The following is a 17,097-nucleotide window of genomic DNA, read 5'->3' on the forward strand; positions in this document are numbered from 1 at the left end:
AAAAAAAAAAAAAGAAGTATTGTCGAGTCAGTTCCAACCCATAGCGACCCTGTATAGTGTTTCCGAGGAGTGACTGACCTTGTGGTTCAAACTGACTTTGGGGTACAGCTCACTAACCCATAGTGCCCCACCAGGACTCCTTTTAGGATTCCTTTTGGTGGTGATGTGCCATGGGCTCATTCACAACTCATAGTGACCCTGTGTAGGGTTTCCAAGGCTGTAAATCTTTACGGGATCAGAAAGTCTTATCTTTCTCCCATGAACAGCTGGTAGTTTTGAACTGCTGACCTTGATACAAGGTCAGCAGCCTGACTTGTAACCACTACACTATACCAGAGCTCCTTAGGATTCCTTTTAGGCACCAATATATTAGTAATTATTGTTGTTGGGTGCTGTCAAGTCAATATAGCCAAGTCTTTCTCCTGTAGAGTTGATGGTTGAGTTCAAACTTGCCAACCTAGTGGCCAAGTGCTTAACCATTTATACCACCATGGCTCCTTAGAACCAGCGTATTGTTGTTAAGTGCAGTCTAGTCGATTCCAACTCATAGTGACCCTGTGTAGGCTTCCAAGGAACAGCTAGTGAGTTTGAACCCCTAACCTTTTTGGTTCAAACTGACCTTTTGGCTGAGTGCTTTTCCTACAGCGCCACACCAGGACCAGCATTGTTGCTTTTGTTATGTGTCATCGAGTTGGTACCGGCTCATAGCAACCTTACGAACAACAGAACGAAACACTGCCTGGTCCTGCACCAACCTACAATTGTTGCTATGCTTGAGTCCATTGCTGCTGACACTGTGCCAATCTGTCTTATTGGGCATCTTCCTCTTTTTTGCTGTCCCTCTACTTAACCAAACATGATGTCTTTCTCCAGGGACTGGTCCCTCCTGATAATATGTCCGAAGTATGAGAGACAAAGTCTGGCCATCCAAGCTTCTAAGGAGCATTCTGGCTGTACTTCTTCCAACACAGATTACTTTTTTCTCTGCCAGTCCATGGGACTTTTAAGATTCTCCTCCAAAACAGTAACTCAAATGCATCAATTCTTCGATGGACTTCTTTATGCATTGTCCAACTTTCGCCTGCATATGAGGTTATTGAAAATACCATGGCTTGGATCAGGCGCACCTTAGTCCTCAAACTGACAGCTTTGCTCCTGAACACTTTACAGAGATCATGTGCATGGAAGCAGCAGTCAAGAAATCAAACGACAATTGCATTAGGCAAATCTGCTGCACAAGACCTCATTAGGACCAGCATAAAACCCCTCAAAATAATCCATCTGGAAGACAGATGGATTAGGTTCTACAGATACAGGCACCTACTGAACCAGTCCCTTCTCCTTTCTGGGCCTCAGTGTCCCCATTTGTGAAAAGGAAAACAAGCAGGGAAATAAACCTGTACTTTTTTCTCCTCAGGGCCAATCTTTAGGGTTCTAAAACAAGCAGTAATTGTGAGAATACTTGAGAAGCAAAAGTACTGAACTAAACTAGTTGGCTTTATTTTAGAACTAAACTAGTTGGCTTTATTTTGAATCCAACAAAAATTCAGAGCTCAAAAATAGATCATTTTAGCAGGGAAGTGTTTCTCTAACACAGACTTACCATGGAATTCCTTCAAATAGTGATTCCCCCTCAGGGCACTGTCAGAAACTGTGTTTACCCACACACATACACACACACACACACCACATGCCCCTCCTGTCTAGTGGGTTAAATAGTACTAGGTTGTGCTGTTCTGAGAGAGAAAAATGCAGCAGTCTACTTCTGTACAGATGACAGCCAGGAAAGAAGAACTAACTTGTGGTTCATCTTCAGCTCTGCTCTACACTCCAATTCTAGACCTTAATCATCTTTGGAAAAGATGTTAAGAATGAAGACTTCAGCATTAAACATAAAACCACAGCTACCAGAACAGAATAGGATAGGTTGGGATGAGCGTGGACAAGAGGAAAGAGATGGTCCCCATCCTAACCTTGGTCACTTTTCATAGAAATGTTCTTCTGGCCCAGAACCATCCAGTCTGGACAGGAAGAGAGTTACAGAGAGGGAAGATCTAGAAAGTATGCTCATGAGAAGCCCTAAGACCCTAGATTGAAATCACCAGCACAGGGGACCCACCCTGACCCAGAAAACCCACCCCCACTGATTCTCTCTTGTACCAGCCCCACACCCAGTGGGCTTGTCCCTCAAAGCCTGACTGACAAGCACCCCACCTCCCATTCCAGAATGCGTGATCATCCAGTTTGGAAATAAGGTCAGGTGAGTGGATGAAACCCAGGCTGGGCACCAGTATTTGTTTTTCCGGACATGGCCAGCCAGTCTGACTCCAAAGTCACTAGAAGTGGACCACATGCCATCAGGGAAGATTCTCAGTAAGGCAAGATGCCCACCTGTGCCTTGTATTCTATGGCAGGTGCAGAGTCAAGAGCAGAACTTCAAGATAAGACACTGTTTGGTCTATTTCACAGGCCAGTGTCTATCCCCTAGCTCTTTCTCTGGTCCTACCTTTGACCTTGGCTCAAACACCAAACTGAAAATTTGCATATCACAAATCGACAAAGAACTTGAATCTAGAATATTATGGAACTCTCAGACCAAACAATCAAAAATAACTAAATAAATTGGCAAAAGACTTGAATACTTCACCAAAGAAGATACCAGGGATGACAAACAAGAACATGAATGAAAATAAACAAATGGAAAGATGCTCAACATCATCAGTCCTTGTTAAGTGGTGTTGTTGTGTTAAGTGTTGTTGGTTCTGACTCATAGCAACTCTATCTACAGTTTCCAAGGTTGTAAATCTTTGTGGGAGCAAAAAGCCTCATCTTTCTCCCACGGAGAAATGCATTAGTCTTTAGGAAAATGCAAATGCAAATTAAAACTCAATGAGATTCTACAGTATATTAGAACGAGTTACAAAAATGACAATACCAAGTGCTGGTGAGGGTATGAAGCAAATGGACCATCCATACTTTGCGGGTAGAATGCCAAATGGCATGGTCAGTTTGGCAGTTCCTTAAAACAGTAAATATATGATAAGCACTGGACTGTGAACCACAAGGGCCATGGTTTACCCCTGCCAGCTGCTCCACAGGAGAAAGATGGGGCCTTCTGCTCCTGCAAAGATTTAAAGCCTCAGAAACCCTATACAGAATCACTATGAGTTGGACCCAACAATGTTGTTGTCACTAACTGTCATCTCAGAGTGAGTGTCATTAAGTACCATTTCCGACTAATAGATACCATGTACAGGGTTTCCGATGAGTGGCTCTTGGGTTTGAACTGCTGATCTTACCAGTGCTTATCCTACAACACCACACCAGGACACATACCTTATATACAACCCCACTTGTATATATTTATCCAAGAAAAATGAAAGCACCTGCTCACACCAAAACCTACATGCAAATGTTTACAGCAGCTTTATTCATAATCAACAAAAGCTGGTAACAATCCACAAGTCCTTCAACCAATGATTAAACAATCTATGCTATATCCAAGTAATGGAACTCAACATAACAATGAAAAGAAACACACTATTCATAAATGTAACAAGTTGGATGAATCTCAAAGGCATTATGCCGAGTCAAAGAAGCAAGACTCAAAAAAGCTATATACTGTATGGCTCCATTTATGTGACATCCTGAAAAGGCACAAATTATAAGAATGGAAAAAAAAAAAAATCAGTATTACCATGGAACTGGAAAGTGGGGAGGTATCATGCAGAAGGAGGAACTGACCACAAACAGGCAACAGCACAAAGGGAATTTGGGGAATTGTATCTTAATTGTGGTGTTGAGTACTCAACTCTATATATCTGCCAAAAGCTATAAAATTGCATACCACAGGGAATAAATTTTATTATGGTCCTGGTGAGGCGCTATAGGATAAGAACTAAACTGCTAACCACAAGGTCAATGGTTCAAACCCACCAGTCGTCCTCGGATATCCTACGCAGGGTCGCTATGAGTCAGAACTGACTCCATGGCACTTAATAACAACAAATTTTAAAAATAAACAAATAAATAGTTCTGTTTATGCTGCCAGAGAAGCCAGCTCAAATCCTTGTTACCTCATTATAAAGCTTAGTTAGCTTCCCTCGAGTCATCACATGACTATAATAATCCAATCACTGCCCTTTTTTTGTGGGGGAGGGAGGAGTGGAGGATCTTCTCACAGATATTCTCCCTCTTTTTTTCTCTTCCTCTCACACAAAAGACTCAGTATCAAACTCTACCAATCCTTCAAAACCAGTTCAAACATCTACTCCTCTGAGAAGCCTTTCCTGACTGCTCCCAGCTCCACTGGAGTGAATCACCCTTTACTAGGCAATCCCCAACACTTGTTTGTGCCTCTAATTACCCTTCTTTCATCTTGCAGGTTGTTATCCTTACATTTTACAGTCTGTCCCCTGCTCTGTTCTGCATTGTAAGCTCCTAAAGGGCAGAGACCAGGTCTTCTCCTCCATACTTCCTGACAGTGCGCCTAGCACAGAGCCAGGCACACTGGGAGTTCTGTGGCCAGGCTGGACTGGCTGAGGGCAGGTGCAGCTGGAGGAGGCTGGTGCCAAGAAAGGAGAGCTGGCAGGGCTGGGCTGGCAGTGCTCTGAGGAGGTATCAGAAGCCACCCAAGCAGCTAAACGTCTTCTCTTGCATAAGCAGTACAACTATTGCTTAAACCTCCAAGTGTTGGAAGTGACCCTACCTCCCATTCCAACATGAGGTCATCCAATTTACAATGGCGCATTTCTCGGGATGCTTGCGCTCCCTCCATGCCACCCAGCACAGTTCCAAGCCCCAAGGAGACAGATGCTCAAACACACCTGCTGAGAGACTGGAACCTGTCCCATCATTAAGGTGCTGTCCCTGCTCCCTTCCAGAAGGCAGACCCTCTTTGTAGCAATAGCAACTCAGGCCCATCTGACCTGAAATCAGTAGGCAGAACTAACATGGTGCAGCCATAGCCCACTACAGGGTGTCTTCTATGATTGAACACAACTGGTATGTCTATCTGACAAACTTCAACTTGTCCTGGGTTTAAAGATCATCTGGTGTGGCACTATAGGATTGGCACTGGACTGTGAAACACAAGGTCAGCAGTTCAAACCCACCAGCTGCTCCTTGAGAACCCTAGACAGGAGAGCTATGGGGTCAGAACCAACTCAACAGGACTTAACAACAACAACCTATGTCACGTAAGCAACCCTGGTGACGCAGTGGTTAAAGATCTCACCTGCTAACAGAGAGGTCAGCAGTTAGAACTCACCAGACACTCTGCGGGAGAAAGATGAGGCAATCTGCTTCTGTAAAGATTTACAGCCTTAGAAACGCTTTGGGGCAGTTCTTCTCTGTCGGAAAGGGTCACTATGAGTCAGAATCGACTGACGGCAGTGGTTTTGGTTTGGTTATTTTAATAGGTCATTTATTTAACAAACACTTATATGGTGTTTTGCATGTGCCAGGCAATGAACTAGACACTTTACACATTAACTCATTTAATCGTCACATCAACCCAATGATGAGAGTTCTTATAATACCACCATTCCCAATTTACAGAAGGAAACTGAGAGAGAGACAGCACCTGGATTAACATGCAGTCAGATTAACATATGAAGTGTGGCAAAACATGGGTTCAAACCCACACCAACTGGATGTAAGGCTGCACTGTCCAAACAGTAGCTACTTGCCAAAGAGCACTTGAAATGTGGCTAATCCAAAATGAGGTGTGGTGCTATGTGTAAAATTAAACAAACCAAAAATCAAGCAAATCCATTGCCTTTAAGTCTATCCCAACTCATGGCAACCTCATGTGCTACAGAGTAAAAAACCACTTCCCAGGGCTTTCTTGGCTATAATCTTTCTGAAAGCAGATCACCAGGCCTTTCTTTCATGGGACCCACTGTTAGCTGGGTTCAAACAGCCAACCTTCCAGTTACATAAATGGTCAAGCACGAACTACTTGAGCCACCTAGGGACCTTGAAATATCAAAGACACACTGGCTTTCAAACAATATGAAAAAATCAAAACAAAAAAAACAAGACATAAGATATCTCATCAGTATTTTTAAATAGTTTAAGTGCTTAAATGATAGTATTTTAGATATACTAGGTTAAATAAAGGAGTTTGGGTGTGGCGCTGTGGGTTAAAGTGCCAGACTGCAAAGCTGTTTGAACTTGTAGGTTGGTGGTTCAAGCTCACCAGCTGCTCCTTGGAAACTCTACACAGGGTTGCTATGGGTCAGAATCAATTAGACTGCACTTAACAACAAGAGTTTAAATAAAACATGTTATATGCTTATATATAAAGGAGCACTGGTGCCACAGTGGGTTAAGCACTGGGTTGTTAAGTGTAAGATTCAAATCCACCAGCCATTCTGCAGGAGAAAGATGAGGCTATCTGCTCCCATAAAGATTTACAATCTCAGAAACCCTATGGAGCAGTTTTACCTTGTCCTATGTTGTTGTTGTTGTTGTTATGTGCCGTGGAGTCAGTTCCGACTCATAGCGACCCTGCACAGGGTTTCCGAGGCTGTTAATCTTTACGGGAGCAGAACCACTGGTAGTTTCGAACTGCTGACCTTATGGTTCGCAGCCCGATTCGTAACCACTATGCTACCAGAGCCTTGTCCTATAGGGTTGCTATAAATCAGAATCAACTTAACAGCAGTGGTGTTTTTATAATATATGTGGCAATTAACATATTAATATGACTAATCATTAATATTTATTATCTGTCATTTGGAGTCCTAGTGTGGCACTGTAGGATACTCACTGGACTGCTAACCACGAGGTCAGTAGTTCAAACCCACAAGCTGCTCCTTGGAAACCTATACAGGGTTGCTATGAGTTGGAACCAATTCAGCGGTACACAAACAACAACAACCTATCATCTGTTCCACTCATTTCTTTTTACTTTTTAAATGTGTTCCTTGAAATCCCTGTGCAGTATCACTATGAGTCAGAGCTGACTTCCATGGTAGTTAATAACAACTACTAGATCATTTGAAATATCACCTGTGGCTTGCATTGTATTTCTACTGGACAGCACCGCTGCCATACCTACTGGGTTCATCCTCCCCACTGCCTAGCCTCAGGATGGGACAGATTTACAGCCTGTTTCTCACACTCTGCTCTTGACACTTGCCAAAGGCAATGGAGCCAAGCAATAACTCCCAAACCGCCTCCACTAACTTCTTAGACAGTGCCCCTCTTACCCCACATCACCCAGCCTTACCTGTAGCTGGGAGGGAAAGTAGCTCACTTAGAGAGACAGGCCCAGGACTCCAGATGTCGAGAGGCAGCAGAGTCCTCATTGTTCTTGTTATTGAGTGCCATGGAGTCAGTTCCAACTCATAGTGACCCTGTGGAGGGTCGGTGGGTTTCAAGGAGTGGCTTGTGGGTTTGAACTGCTGGCTTTGTGGTTAGCAGTCCAGCGCTTATTCTATAGCGCAACCCAGAACTCAGAAGTCATCTATTCCAAATGTCTGCCCTGCATAGAGACCTCTGCAGCCTCCCCAAAAAGGTCAGCCACCCAGACTCTAAGATACTCACGGTAATGGCAGCCTGAAACTTAACAAGGTAGGCTGTATCCACCCTCCAGAACCAGAGGTGGCCGAGCATCACACAGCTTAGTGGACTAAGACGTTTCTCAACACAGACCTTACCACACCACTGGTCCACAGACTCATGGTTTAATGACGCAGCGGGAAATGCCAGCTCAACCGAGGTTCAAACTCTAAATCCAGTCTTAATGCCTATATAATGTTTTTCTCTTCGGTACAGTAGTGGTTAAATACAAAACAAAAACAAACCCTGTTCGTGAGCGTCCACGTAAGGGGGAACTATTGATCTCCCCTGTCTGGAGGAAAGAAGGGTGATAGAAATAGAAGACACACAGAAACAATGAGTCCAATGGACTAATGGACCACTCAAACATCAGTCTCCACGACCCTGAAGCCAGAAAAACTAGATGGTGCCTAGCTACCACTACTAATTGCTCTAAAAGGTCCTAGAGAGAACAGGAGAAAAAGAAGGAACAAAGCTCAAAATCATAAAAAAAGAAAGAAAGAAATCAAAGTTTAGACTAATAGGACTCCCAAGACTATGGCTGTTAGTCACCCTTTACACCGGGAATTGAAGTCACCCCCTTGGCTCAATGTTCAGCCAAACAACAGATTAGCCCATATGGAGAACAAGGTATACACACCTTAGAAGAATTAACCATTTGCGATCAAGAGGGCAGCATTTATCCAAGGACAAAGTTGGGAAAGAAGGGTTGGGAAAGAAAGAGGAATGGAAACAGGAAGCACAGAAAGGAAGTGGGGTAGATGATGCTACACGGACGGATCAGTCACTGAGATGAAACAAAATGTGTACACATTGTTGAGTGGAAAGTAGATGCTCTACTCTGTCAACTACCAATTTTCAAGAAAAAGTTAAACAACAACAACAAAACACCATTTCATAAGACTACTATGAAAATAAATGAGATGATGTAGGCAGAAATGTCTAAAATAATGCCTGCCACCTAATTTTTTGTTGTTGTTATTGTTAAGTGCCATCAAGACAGTTTCAACCCATAGCAACTCTGTATAGAGTTTCCCAGGCTGTAAATCTTTAGGGGCACAGAAAGCCGCATCTTTGCCCCACAGAGTAGCTGGTGGGCTTGAACCATCAACCCTGGGGTTCTCAGTCTAGTGCTCATTGTACAGAAAAACTGTGTTCCCTGGTAGTTAATTATTGTTGTTAGGTCCCATTGAGTTAGTACCAACTCATAGTGACTTTAGCACAACAGAAGAAAGCATTGTCTGCCTAGTCCTGCACCAACCTCACAATTGTTGCTACACCTGAGCCCATTGATGCTGCCACAGTGCCAATCTGTCTCGTTGGGGGGGTCTTCCCCTTTTTCACTGACCTTCCACCTTACCAAACATGATGTCCTTCTCCAGCTACTGGTCCTTTCTGATAATATGTCTAAAGTATGAGAGATGAAGTCTAGCCATCCTGGCTTCTAAGGAGCATTCTGGCTGTACTTCTTCCAACACAGATTTGTTTGTTCTTTTGGCAGTCCATGCTACTTTCAATATTCTCCTCCAACACCGTAGCTGAAATGCATTAATTCTCCTACAGTCATCCTTATTCACTGTCCAACTTTCATATGCATATAAGGCTACTGAACATACCATGGTTTGAGACAGGTGCACCGTAGTCCTCAAATTGACATCTCTGCTTCTGAGTACTTAATAAATGTTAGTTACCCTTCTTTTTTCCCCCTCACATGAATTGACAATAAATTCTACCCATTTTATAATTACATAATTGAGGTTTTAAACTTAAATACAGGATGTTATGTCTAAACCTCTTGATTTCATATTAAGACAAAGATAAAGGTTTAATACTATTCAAAGTCAAGCAATTTTTAATAACTGAAAATTGAAAAACACCTAAAAGTCTAGCAGGGTACAACCAAATAAATGGGAGATATATATTCACATAATGTGGTATTATTCAGATCTTAAAAATTATGTTTTTAAATTATTTTTATGACATGGGATAGTCTTATTATAAAGTTCAGTTAGGGGGAGCCCAGGATAGAGCATAATTGCAATTATGTTAAAACATACGTTTTTACATGAACACAAATTGAGAAAGAAATATATCAAAATACTAACCATACTTATCCCTGAATTGTGGTATTATGCATTATTTTGTCATCTTCTTTACAGATTTACTTAGTTTCCAGAATTTCTACCATGACCAAACATTAATTTTATGACTTACAGAGGAAAAAACCTTTTACTTAAACTTTCTATAAAAACTGGAGAAGAACTGAAGCATTCGAATTATGGTGCTGGGGAAGAATATGGAAAGTACCAGAAGAACAAACAAATCTGTCTTGAAAGAAAATACAGCCAGAATGCTTAGAAGCTAGGAGGCTAAGACTTTGTCTCCCACACTTTAGACACATTTTCAGGAGGAACCAGTCCCTAGAGAAGGGGATATCATGGTTGGTAAAGTGGAGTGTCAGCAAAAAAGGCCCTCAAGGAGACGGACTGACACCGTGGCTGCAACAATGTGCTCAAACATAACAACAATTGTGAGGATGTCACAGGACCAAGCAGTTGTACACAGAATTGTACGCAGGGTTCGTTCTGTTGGACACAGGGTTGCTGAGAGTCAGAAGCAACTCAACAGCACCTGACAACAACAACAACAACAACAACTTTATCTCAGCATTCTAATCAACTGAGATGATTTTTAATCCAGCTCTGTCACTCAGTGTTTACTAGGGCATGATATATGTTAATGAGTTTACCACTCATTGGTTGTGTACAAAGAGCTTTGACAAACATCATGCTCTTTCTGGAGTTCTGGTGTGCTCAGTTGGATAAGCACTAGACCACAAAGTCGATTTGAACCACAAGATTGGCGGTTCAAACCCACCAGTCGCTCCTCGGAAACCCCATATTGGGTTGCTAGAAGTCGGAACAGACTCAACGGCAATTAACAACAACAGTAACAACAAAAGCTCTTTCTCTGCTATACCTCTGCCCTAGAGGAAACACGCAAGAAAAGACAAACCCGAGACAGCTCTGTGGCAGTTCACCTCTAAAAACCTCACTCATGGTGACATCAAGTATTCAGGGAAATCTCTCACCAAATACAAACTATCTCACTGCTGCTGGGCAAGACCAGGTAAGTTTTCCTTGTACTCAAGAAAACTATTCAAATCAAAATACTTACTGAATTAGATGATTTTTCCCAAGACTTGTTAGAGTGAATCCACGTTGGCTATTATCTCAACTTCCTTTTCCAAGTCCCCACAGATTATCTGTTCAAGCAACTAAGCTAGAATTTGGCTGCGGTCAGTAAGAAGCTAGTCATTTCCAAGGTCTCCATCTTGCCCCACTGAGAAAATGAAGACAGGACTCCTCCAAGATCCCTGCAGAGGTTGCTGTTACATGTGCAGCTTTTCTCCAGGACCCCAAAACCAGATCTGCTTCCTGAACTCATGAAAAGCAGTGTATTCTGACTCCCACTTCTCCAGAAGGAAGCTTCAGCCAATGTCTTTCCCATCTTAGTAGTGCCACGGTTAAGTACTCAGTTGTGAAATGAAAGGTTGGTAGTTCAAACCCACTCAGCAGCCCTGCAGAAAACCTGGCAATTTGCTCCTTTAAAGGAAATTCTATGGGGCAATTCTACTCAGTCATACTGGCTCAATGAGTCTACATCACTAGATGGCATGTAGCAATAAAACCCTATCAAAGATAGAGTCCTCTGCCTAAGCAGGATTCTCTCCCCTGCCTGACCTGGCCATCTGTTGCTCTGTGACTAAAGACATCTCTACATTGTCCTGCTGACCCAGGCCTGTTAACTTCCCACCAGAGCTCTGCCCACTACACAACTTCACCTCCCTAGTCAACTGTTAGTCAAGGCTAAATGCCAAGGTGCAGATCAGCCAGGAAGAAACAAAACTAGTCTTTTATCCAGGTCAGAATGATACCCACAGATATCTCAGGGGCACGAAGGGAAGGGAAAGACATGGTTCTGGCAGGAGTAAGCTTGGCATGAGCCGAGGCTGGCAGACACCACAATACCTTTGCTGGTAAAATAAACCCAAGGCTCAGCCAAATAATGGGCTCTATGAAGCTCCTGTTTCATTCTGAGTCAACAGCCCCCTTGGAGGAGAGCCCCACCCCAGCAGCCCATCCTGTGTGTCATCAGCTCCTCCCCAGTGCCCTTTGCACTGCCCCCAACACTCTGCCTTTCCTCTAGGCCGGATATGCAATCCCAGCCCCCAGGAGGGTCACCCCTGCCTCAGCACAGCTCCCATTTCCTGCCCCTGGTGACTCCTCTGAAGTCTATTGTTTCCACTAAGTCTGGGTCAAAGGAAGCTGAGTCCCCACCCATGGGGGCCGCCTGCCCACACCAGAGCTGGCGTACTCTACAGGGAGCCTGACCCATCCTCCCACCTTTCCTCCTGCCTTAAAGGCGGAGAATGTGGGCACAGATCTTAGACACTGGAGTTCTAGTGGAAATTTTCCCAAAGATCCTACTATCTGAAGGAATATACAGAAGACTCTGGGCCCATGTCACACAGGTAGTGACTAGAATCTTCCCCATAGGTAGATGAAAAAACCAAAAGCAAGGGAGGAGTTGTCATTTCAAAGAAGGCAAAACTGGAATCATAACATAGAAGTTGGAGACTCTGCTCCCTAGTCACAAAGCCCTGCCCCCACCTCCACCTGGGCCCCAGAGCTGGTAGAAAGCAGGGGGTGGTGGTGCTGGGGAGCAGCTGTTCAGCTCCAATTTCAGAGCTTTAAAGGGAGCTGGCGTCCCAGCAAAGGGTCATAAGGGGGCAAAAGAAGACAGACAAGGTAAAGCCACCCTCACAAGTTTTGAATATCCAACTGCCAGGGAACTACAGGGCAGGCAGCGGACCAAACTGGGTGACCAGTTCCACTGGGAATTGCTTTGTGACAGTCACCAACACAAGGTTCCAGAATGGAAGCCAAAGGAGGACGAGACATATGCCTCCCACAAGCTCTAGAAAGATGGGTGTGCTGACCAGTGAGGAGGAAGGAGGGTAGGTTTTAAAGACCTTCTGTGTTTTCTATGGAACATCCGGAACAGTTCTACTCCCCCACGACCTTATCTTAGCCATAACATGAGAAACATGTCCCAAGTCAGACTATGTCAGACTCCACAGAGCAGGAGACAGAAAACAAAAGCGGAAAGACAGTGGATTCTAGTCTCAGCTCTCACTGGCTGTATGACTTTTAAGCAAGTTACTAACCCTCCAGTAATGAACAGTTTCCCTATTTTTAAAATGAAGAGTTTAGACCCTGAGATCAGAGTGTCCAAAAGTGTACAGCAAGTTCACCCTGGGAACACTAGCAATCCAGGTTTCCTAAGGACGAAGAACACTAATGCTCAATTCATGTTCACTGAATGAATGAATGTTGTTGTTTTTGTTGTTGTCAAGTGCCATCGAGTAGACTCTGACCCATAGTGACCCTGTATAGGGTTTCCAAGGAGCAGCTGGTGAGCTTGAACCACCGACCTTACAGTTCAAACAACTTTGCAGTCTGATACATTAGCCCACAGCGCCACCCCAGGACTCCAAATGAATGAATAGAGCAAGGTTTATCAGTGGGTGTTCAGAGAAACTATTTCCAACATTAGTCCCTAGAAGAAAAGAAGTTCCATGTTGAAACAAGCTTAGGAAACACTGGGTACCATATCTACTGAGTCCCTAGGATGTGCCAAAGCACTGAGCTCAGTGTTGTGCAAACACTGAATTCTCAAAACACACTAATGGGATAGATATCATTACCCCCAGCATCCATCCATATTACTTACCAGGACACTGAGTCTGAGAGCTTACAAGTAGTGATTTGTACTCACAATGGTCTGACCCAATTGTATACCCTAACTCCAGACTTTAGACCAGACTCCCTTGCAGCCCCAGTTACACACCTGGTCTAAGAGGATGCGACAGCTCCTACCAGAACATCTGCATCCTTCAGGGTGGAAGAAAGAACAGAGAATCCCACTACTCTAAGAGTTTCTCACCCCTTCCTTCTAAAAAGTTCTAAACACACCTGCATCATTTTGTTGTAGGACTGAAAAAGGAACTCTGATACCAGGTCCACCTGTGCCACTCCCCCCTCTCCTCCCGTGCAATGTCATTTCTGTCAATCAATCTCCTGGACCCTGTGGCTCTCTTCCTACTTAGTTCACATCACTGGAAAATGCTTCAAATAATAGAAACTCCACGTGGAGCAAAAACATCCCTACTGCAAAGCTGAAAACAAGAGACAAGGAAACCAAAATCCCTCCCCTTGATGTTTACCCAAGGGTCAAATCAGGGGGAGCCCTTGCCTCCCAGGCTGGTACTACAGCCTGCATGCTTCTCACAGGGCAGTGTTGAGTGTCTAACAAGTTGTAAAGGATCAGGGTCCTTTCATGTGATTGCCTGATCAGCCCCAAGGATAGGTGGACCAGTAGAAAGTAGTTCAGATTATTGTTGTTAAGTGCGTCTAGTCAGTACCACTTATAGAGACCCTATAGAGCCGGGGTGGGAAAAATCATTTGGTTTGCCACTCATTGGTTGTGTACAAGGCAACTGCAGTTTCAGACATCACATTGTTGTTGTTAAGTGCCATCAAGTTGGTTCCGACTCATAGCGAGCCTGTATAGGGTTTCCAAGGAGTGGCTGGTGTGCTTGAACTGCCGACCTTAGGGTTCAAACCAACTTAGCAGTCTAGCACATTAACCCACAGGGCCACACCTGGACGCCAGCCATCACATTGGTGGTGGCAGTGGTGGTTATGTGCCCTGAAGTTGGTTCCGACTCATAGCGACCCAGTGCAGGGTTTCTGAGGCTGTAAATCTTTACCAGAGCAGAAAGCCTCATCTTTCTCCCACCGAGTGGTTCGCAGCCCGATTCATTACCACTATGCTACCAGAGCCATCACATTCGGGGTGTGAGTTAATTAAATGTTTGACCAAATATAGCAGACTAAATTTTTTTTTAGCTTTTATTGTGAATTGAGTGATAGTTTACATGTGAGAACATCAGTTTTGCACTCATCCCATTGTATTACGTTTTATTGCAATGATTACAAGCCCCTCCATGCATCATCATTCAACAATATTTGCTTCTATTCCCTCTGTCATTTTTTTTTTTTTATGTACACAAACACGCTCAGGAATATATAATCATTTAAATAACCAAAGGGCACATTCTGCAAGCCTAGCAGGCTAACTTTTAAGCTGATAATTTTGTATGACTTGCTAATGATGTTACAAATTTTGGCAAACAAGTTTCCCCACCCCTGCTCTATAGAGGGCTTCCAACAAGCGGCTGGTGGGTTTGAATCACCAACCTTGTGGTGCAAATAACCTTGTGGTCCAGTGTATTACCCTGCAGCACCACAGCAGATTGGTACGTGGCAATTCTTATTTGGCCTTAGAAACAACTTTAAAGCACTATCTACACAAGTCTCAGGTAGTGTAGTGGTTACTAATCGAGTTGCGAATTGCAAGGTCAGAAGTTCAAAACTACCAGCTGTTCCGCAGGAGAAAGATGAGGCTATCTGCTCCCATAAAGATTTACAGCCTCGGAAACCCTGTACAGGGTCGCTATGAGTCGGAACTGACTCCATGGCACACAGCCACCACCACCACACAAGTCTCAAGATTCAAAATGGTCTCCCTCTTCCTGGGGGACCATTCCCACAAGCTTATCAGCTCTCCTTACCACAGCCCTTCCCACTGCCTAAAGGCAAAGATAGCATCTTGCTTTAGTCTCCTACCAGCTTGTTCTCTAAACTGTCCCAGGCAAGAACAGGATTCACTCTCCCCTCCAAGAAACAGCTGCCTGGAAAGGCAGATGTAGTCAGCTTCCTTCCAGTTCTGCCCAGTTCAAGGGGAATGGAGAATGGGAATGACATACTACAACAAGCATCGTTAAATCATCCTTGCACACTTACAACCAGGCACAGTGTTTCTGGTCCATGGTTATGAAGAACAGTCATCTCCAGAACCAACATCCTCACAAAGAAATACACTTAGAAGCACATCACACACCTACTCAGAGGCACACTGCTTTCAGACAGACAGCACCCTTCTCAAGTAGAAATATGCACACATTCTGTCACTCATGCTCAACACAAACAAATACGCCCACTAGAAGTCAAAGTGAGTCATATGCAAACAGCTAGCACCCTCACTTACACACCAAACTAAGGAGACACAAAGTCAGAGGGCACCTGAACTGACCAGGGGCACATGAACTTACTCAGTGTGACTGGAACCCTCTTACACACATTGCCGGCTTTGGGCATTCTGCTCCCTAGATCTACTAGTCCCCATCATGGAACACAACAGGATTCTCAAACCTAGGAGGTGGCCAATTTTTGTAGAGGTCCCCAATTTTTGCATAGCCTTTGCACGTAAAACAGCCAATACATCTATCTCCAGAGCTCCTCTCTCAGCCCAAAGAAAAGGGGGTCCAGCAGAAAAGGAGCATGGGTGCTGGGTCTCTTCTATCGCTGATGATCTCGGCTCTGCCTCTGGTCCTTTCAGCTCCCAGGACTCCCTTTCCCCAAAGTTCCCGGTATCCCACCGCCGGCCCCGGATGTCCACATCGCCTCCACGTGCCAGCTCTCTCCCTATTCTCATCCTCGGAGAGAGATGCCTGCCCGCTGGCGAAGTCCAGCAAATTCCTAAATCCTCCCGGTGCACCCCCATCCTGCCCTCCACCTCCCCAATCTTACCGGTCCCAGGGTGCGGGAAGGTGAGGTGGGTGCGCTAAGTCTGTTCCAAAGAGTTCGCCCCGAGCGCCAACTCTTCCTGCCTGGACTCTGCCGAGGTCCCGGGAGGCTGGCGATTCCACTGCAGGGACGAGAGAGAGTCAGCGAAGAGGGACTGGGCTCGTCCCCACAGCTGACCAGCCCGCAGGGGAGGAAGATGGGGTGGCGCGCGACCCCGCGCACACCCCGAGGTGCCGGAGCGAAGTTGGCCGCAGCCCCCGGCCCCGGTGCGCAGAGCGGAGCGAAGGAAGGAGGAGTTTTCCCAGAACGGGACTGCCGGGAAACACGGGAGATCCCTATTCCTGGAGGAGTGAGTCAACCGGCAGAGAGGAAGGGAGCTCAGGGGAAAAGGGACTGGGCGCAGGGTCAGGGCGGAAGGGAGAGAAGCCGGCCAGAGATCGATCGAGCGCGCCGGGGGAAAGAGGGAAGAAAGAAGAGAGTTGGAGCGAGAGACGGAAGGAGTGGAGAAAGCTCCAAGGCGGGAAAGGGGAGCGGCGGAAAGAAAAGAGCAAACGGGAGCACGCGGCGCGCGCGGGGCAAGCGGCCGCGGGAAGGGGCGGAGGGCCGCAGGGGCCGGAGGAAGTGGCGCGGCCGGGCGGCAGGCAGGCGCCACTCACCTGAAGCCGGGACGCGGCTGCCGGGCAGCGGGAGCTGGGGGAGCTGTGGGCCCTCCCCACCCCCTGGCTTCAAGTTTGAAAGGAGGAAGGCTGGAATGTGCGGAATGAGAGCTGGTATGAGATGCGCGCAGCTGAGAGAGGGCGGGAGGGAGTGGCGG

At 45.4% G+C, this 17,097-nt stretch overlaps 1 protein-coding gene across 3 annotated transcripts in view; it reads right to left on the bottom strand.

The window, feature by feature from the left end:
* Positions 1 to 16,367, bottom strand: part of TEAD4 (TEA domain family member 4) — an 82,974-nt gene extending 66,607 nt beyond the window's left edge. For all 3 annotated transcript variants that reach the window (XM_006862685.1, XM_006862687.1, XM_006862686.1), the window contains exon 1: positions 16,287 to 16,367. The gene's annotated coding sequence lies outside the window, so the exon portion shown is untranslated. The remainder of the gene's footprint in view (positions 1 to 16,286) is intronic.
* Positions 16,368 to 17,097: the final 730 nt, after the last annotated feature.

Source organism: Chrysochloris asiatica, unplaced genomic scaffold (assembly GCF_000296735.1).
Source record: "Chrysochloris asiatica unplaced genomic scaffold, ChrAsi1.0 scaffold00050, whole genome shotgun sequence".
NCBI lineage: Eukaryota > Metazoa > Chordata > Mammalia > Afrosoricida > Chrysochloridae > Chrysochloris > Chrysochloris asiatica.